This window comes from Leucopleurus acutus (assembly GCF_964270905.1).
Source record: "Leucopleurus acutus genome assembly, chromosome: 18".
Classification (NCBI taxonomy): Eukaryota; Metazoa; Chordata; class Mammalia; order Artiodactyla; family Delphinidae; genus Leucopleurus; species Leucopleurus acutus.
The window spans coordinates 60,595,338-60,601,715 of NC_139160.1; the positions used below are offsets into that span (position 1 = coordinate 60,595,338).

The 6,378-nt window shown below is 38.5% G+C and overlaps 1 long non-coding RNA gene across 1 annotated transcript; it reads right to left on the reverse strand.

Moving 5' to 3' along the window:
• Positions 1 to 856: 856 nt before the first annotated feature.
• Positions 857 to 3,059, reverse strand: LOC309974753. The gene is made up of 3 exons (XR_014326908.1): positions 2,999 to 3,059; positions 2,610 to 2,690; positions 857 to 1,221 (listed from the first exon to the last, which is right to left on the reverse strand). It is a non-coding gene; the product is annotated as an uncharacterized lncRNA (long non-coding RNA).
• Positions 3,060 to 6,378: the final 3,319 nt, after the last annotated feature.

Below are 6,378 nucleotides of genomic sequence, written 5' to 3' on the forward strand. Positions count from 1 at the left end.
AGAAGATGATGTTATCTCGGATTTCTTGTGAGAGGTGGGGAGAGACAATGATTTTTCTTTGTTCAACTTTCTTGACCTATGTTTACAGCTGTGAGTTTTAACAAATTGGTGGCCTATATACTTACATGCAGAGATCACATGGTGAAACAACTTTTACAAAATCAGAGACTTCTTATATTTCCAGCATTTCATTTTTCTCCAATTTCCGTGTATCAGTTCAAACAGGAAAGAGACGGCTAACTCAAAGGATTAAGAGAATATTGACAGAGCTATGGGAAAGGTTAAAATGGGGCTGTCCTACAAAATAAAACATGCACTGAACATACAACTCAGCAGTTGTACTTTTGGGCATTTATCTCAGAGAAATAAAAACTTATGTTCATAGAAGCTGTATTCCTAGAGCGCAAAGAAAGGCAGAGAAAGGCCTGGGGGCCAGACAGCAGGGGGCAAATAGAGAAAACTGCATGTCTCTGCTGTAAGCAAATATTTTCTTCTAGTATTTCCCAGAGCGAGATTTTTCTTTTAAAAGTAGTATTTATTTTTCTGAAATTTCATTACATGTTTTTCAGTTGTCTGTGTACGCTTCTGCCTAGTCGGCCCTATGATCAGTATCATTCTACAGGTTGTGAACCTGTGTTTATAATTTTTGTACAGTAAACAAACACCTTGTAAACTGGATACATTTCATTTCTTAAATTTTAATTAAGGGTATTTATTAAGCTCTCACAATAAGTAAGTCTTGCCGGAGAAACAATTAAAGGTGGGAAAAGCGGGGAGAGGGTTTCCCTGACCTCTAAGTTATTCATAACACTATGCAGAAGATAGAAATATTTACCAAAACCCACCAGTACATGGAACAAACTGAAAGGGAGGGGAGGCTGTGTCTTTAATCAGGTGTAAAATTCTAAATTGAAATATTGACGTCCTTACGCGTAGAGCTTTAAATTTCCGCGGCAGTCGTGCGAGTGTTTGTGGTGGGGGGTGAAGTGAGAGCTGTGATACTTCTGCATTTCATCCCAGGAACGTAGTTAGCAGAGATTTGAGATGCCTTTGCATCTCTGAGGCAGATTAGGCTTCCTTCCACTCTTCATAATTTTCCTGCAGAAACTCGAGATGGTTTTTTCCGCAGTCACCTTGTCCCTCTTCCCGTCTCATGTTGCAACTATCTGGACTTCATCAATCTTTCCGCCTTAATCCCTGACCAAATCTTCTCCTCTTTTCCTGCCACATCACAACATTTGAAGAGAAACAAACTTATGATTTGACCTTAGTTTTTTAACAAGATAGAAAAAATTATGCATATCGTCTATTAATTTTGAAATGTAGGCCACGTAGGACATTACTGTGACATGAAGACATGTTTTTTATTGAAATTCCAATTTTTTGAATAGAAGGAAAGATTTGACTGGGATTTCCTGAATGAAATAAATATCCTCTAACCAACTTTGCAGTATTTTCATCTGAGGAAATGTAAAAGGATCCGCATCTCCTCTAAAGTATTTATTTAGATTTTTTTTTCTTTAAAGCTGTGTTTTCTTGCATTTGATTGTCACCAGCAAATATAAGAAGTGATGAGTTTTCCTAACGGCTGGAACGAAACAAGATCTCTCATTAAGTAGCAAAGAATCCAACAGCCTTTGTTCTTTGTGTTCACTTTCCTTACACAATGACTTCTAATTTGCCCAACTGTTACCTTCAAAGTAAAAGGAAGAATCTGATTTATAATCAACACAATTTGCTCAGTTTTACAAAAACTGTTTGGTTTAAATAATTTGTACAGAATGAAGATGTCAAAAACACTTCAGATTTTACTTATCTTCTAAAACAGATTTGCTTTGAAATCCAATCTAACTAGTATATACATTTTGAGTCTATTAGTCTTTAATAAAAGATAGTGGATATTTTTATCAGACTGCCTCTGCAGAATAATACCACTACTCTGCATTTAAAAAAAAGCATCTTTATCTTGAAAAAGTTGGAATATCTTTCATCTCATTGTATCCTAATTCAGGGGCAGTAGAATCCATCTTGCAGATGAAAGATTGAGACAGAGACAAATGATTTGTTGTCCAAAGTGACATCTGCATAAGGGCTGGCCCTGCGTGAACTTAAGACCCTCACATCCAGCGCCACTTGCTCTGCTCGCAGTAGCCAACACTGCAGGAGCAACGGCGACTGATATAAAAGCTCCTATCTCCCTCTGCAATTCCAGCAGCAGTGGTCACTACCCTTCTGAAGATGGCTGCTGCAGGCACACTTTAAAAGTAGAAACTCGGGAAGTAAGAGAAAGCGTTTGGGTTTGTTTTCTGGGGCAGGAGAACTCCTCTTAGCAGGATGCTAAACTGGTCACTCCTGGAAGTCACACTTTTCACCCCCAAAATGACAGCTTTCTAAAGGAAATAAATAACCCCTCCCGTCCTGCATATGGCCAGGGAACTCCGTGGAAAAAGACGTGCGACCCAGGGCAGTGTGCTGCAGAGGCTGCATGCGCTGGGGATGGGGGTGTGAAGGAGAGAAGGGCCAGGAAAGACGGAAAGGCAGATGGTAGGTGATGAGCAGTCAGGGCTGGATAAGAAAAGAGAGCAGTTGAAAGAAAATGGGGAACTTACCGAGACCGGCTACAAAGGCTAGAAAAGCCTCAAAGTGCTGCCCCTTGAAGGTGGATTCACTGTACCAGGAGCCTCTAAACCCTTAAAACCAAAAGAAAGAACGGTCAGGAAGGGCAGGGCTGGGGCAGGACCTGTGGCTACTAACTCACAAGCGACGAAGGACAGGAAGATTTAAGTCCACTACTCAACAGCATTTCCATAAGCGCTTCAACCAAAATGTTTAATCAAGTCTTCCGTCAATGTCCATGGTACTCAGTTGTTCCCTTTTTGTGACAAATCCCAGAGAAGTAACCTCAATCTGTTACCCTTTGCGAAACTGCTGATTCTGGGTGGCCTCAGAAACAAAGCTGCAGCACACGCATTTTGAGGAAGGAAAGTAAAAATGTAACCTCAGGTCCAGTGTTTTGGGAACTGAACGACTTTGGTTGCCAGCTCCAGGCTCCTTTATCTCTTCCGTCTCAAATTAGGAAGAAAAACCTGTTCTCCCTGACTGCATTCCTTTTCAAAAATTTTCCTTTCTCATACCCAGATGGTGCCCTTTGAACTTAAAAGCTAAAGAACTTTGTTCCCCACTGTAAATCGTCCCCAAGGCCACGTTGCTTTTCCATTTAGCTGCCAAGCTGGGGAGAATTGGCAGTTATACTGGACAATTAGGACTTTGAAATATTACCCCAGCACATATGTAACAGGTTAGCACAGCGCCTGGACACGAAAGGGAGTGCCTTCCTTCCCTCTGGGCACTAACCTAGGCGGGTCTAGTTGCATTTCTACCACCGAGATAGGGGAAAGCTGGTGTCCTAAGAGGGGATAGATACAGAAGAAAAGAAAAATATGAAAGAATGTTGCTGGACTCTTATTTTAAAATTCAGTTTTAGATTGATAAGTCATTGAGCAAAGCCTGAAAAAAAAATCAAAGGGAGAAAAAGACAACAGGAAATGAAAATATTAATGCTGAAACCCCTAAAAGCAATCACCTTTATCTCTAGCTGTAAAACAGTCCACACTCTAAAACTCAAGTCCAAAGTATTACAGACACTGACCAAAGACCTATCACTGAACTGTCTCTATTAATAATTAGGGATGACTTTAAGTTTTTCCCTAGCACTTTATTTAGTACAATCCAATCTAGGTGTATCTCCTAGAAAAAATAAGCAATAGCAGGGCTGTTATTTATATAATCTGTGAAAATAAGCATTAACCCACTCTTCTAGTCCCTGAATAAAACCAGACATATGGTGGGTATTAAAAAGCAAATGTAGTCTATCGCAACTTTGTAAATTTTTGTTTCTTTCTTCATGGAACCTCTCACTTAAAGGGAATTTTCCTGCTTCAGTCTTCCTTTAAGAGATGAATTCTCTAAAACACTACCCGCCGCTTTCAAAATCCTTAAATCCAGAGAAAAGTGGCTCTTAAAAGTATTCAGATTAACCTGGAAATAATACGGCAGTTTAGCCAGCTAAGAAGTATGTGGGCCTTTCTAGCTATTCCTCATGATTTCCTGACCAGAAGAGAAAATAACTTCTAGCTTCACCTTGAGCTAATAAGTCAAGACAAATTTGAGCCAATGTTTAAATAGGACATCCATAATCCAGACTGTTATACCGAAAAGAAAATTGTATTGGATTTGGTTGAGTTTTCAGAGTTTGATGGAAAGACTAGATCAGGGATCAGAAGATGTGGGTATTAGTCTTAGATATGCAAACTTGAGCAGTACCTCTCTGATTCTCACTTTCCTCATCTACAAAATAGGATAAGAGAATCCATTAGGCCAATCTTTATTTTATGTGAGAATTTCATAACTATAATCAGATATACATTATCATTCACAGTTAGAGGGTATTCATTCAACAGACTCATTTTGAGAGTTCCACCTTCCGAAAGGATTTTATTCCATTTAAATGTTTATTATCATTGGGTGTAGCCAAAACCTCTGGTGTTTCTGGAAATAATAAGAAGGGTTATATCTCAGGTATCACAAAGCTTGCTTTATTCCTCTGACCTCTAAACCCTTAATTCTGGAAGTCCTGCCTATCCTCTCCATGCAGACAGCTTGATCTCACTTGGGGTAGGGAAAGAGATGCTTCTAAATATAGTCTAAGTGGATTTAACATATGGCATCATACCTTCCTGGGTCAAGAGGTCCCTGTGTTTCTGGAAAACTGGAAGACAGATTTTGCTGGGTGGTAGAAATTGGAGAAGGAAGACCATTCAATTATTTGGAGAAAAACAGTGACTTGAGGATGTGGGGTTGCTTTAAACTAAATTTCTAAAAGAAAGCTATGCCCTAATGCTAAAAAGCCTTCTTGATTTAGGCCTTTGAGATATTTCCCTGATGGCATTTAAGACATATTAAATTATTTGGCATTTGGTCCATGTGTGAAATGGACTCAGCTCTAAGTGAGTTACTCAGCCTTGGACTTGGTAAATTATCTTTATTGGATTTGAGGATAAAAATAAATAGAAGCACAAGGAGGGTTAGAATTGAGGTTTTCTTTTCCAAAGCCAAAGGCTCAGAGTCAATAAAAAGTCAAAAGATAAAGGCATAAGAAAAAACAACAGCAACAGTGAAATTAAGACTTTTAAATTGGAAACAAGTTTTTTTTTGGACACAATTTTTAATAAAACTGTGATTCAAACCTTATAAGTTTCTTATTAAAAAAAGACCTGGCTTTAATTTCAGGTGAGTATGGGTGGCTTCAGATCAGCAATGACAGTAATGTGTATTTCGGTGAACTTCAAATACTCGTGAGGGAAAAACAGATATGATCTGCCATATTTCCTTATGGCTTAAGTAAGGCATCAGGATTCATGCTCTTATGTCTGTCTGGGATATCCACGATTACTAACATTCTTATAAACGTTTTTTCCCTCGTTGCACCAAAGGCATAAAAGGACTCCAAGAAAAGAGCAGCTTTCGAGACAGAGCTGAAATGGTGTAAAACCCAAAATGAAGGTGTATATTTGGTTCTGTGCAATAAAACGATGGCAGTAGGTGCCACTGTAAACTATGTGAACACTGCCATCTAATGCATTGCTAAAAATCGGCAAGTGCTTCGGAAAGTTTTGCTGGGAAGCAAGAGAAACAGAAAATAACCACCTAAGGAAGATCACCACCGTCAGGATTTTACTTTACATTAAATGGAATACAGTATTCACATAAATCATGGCTCTTTTGCCTTACTTTTCAGCACACCAGCAGTACTTGTTTTCTGAATACCTCTATCTTTTCTCATCTTCCAAGAATAGATTTTTTTTTTATCTTACCAGTGCTGTGTAGCAAATAGTATTTAAATTAAGACCTTTTCTATCTGAGGGCTGCTTTGTAGCTTGGAGAACACAGGTCATCAAAACATATCAATTGAAAAAATCCAAAGACCTAGAAAAGATCCATCAGTGTGTCTTTATTCAATGTGGGATGTGATTAAAATGTCAGATGTTGTGTTAGAAGCTATCAATCCTGTATCCACCATGGCCATTTTCATTGCTTCAAGACTATTTTGAAAAAAATTTTTTGAAAACCTGTTCACCATGGTTGAGCTAAAAGAAGCATATCACACACATGTACACACACCTACACACACACACACACACACACAATAAAACTATCATAACTTCCCCTAATCTTTACATAAGGAATATTTGGGGAAAAATACTTAAAAGATATATCAACCACTTCTAATATTAGCACTTTGCAAAAGGGCTCTACTAAAACTTCAGATGAGCCTGGCACAATCATCTATATAAACTCTATAAGCAAGTAAGTTGAAAT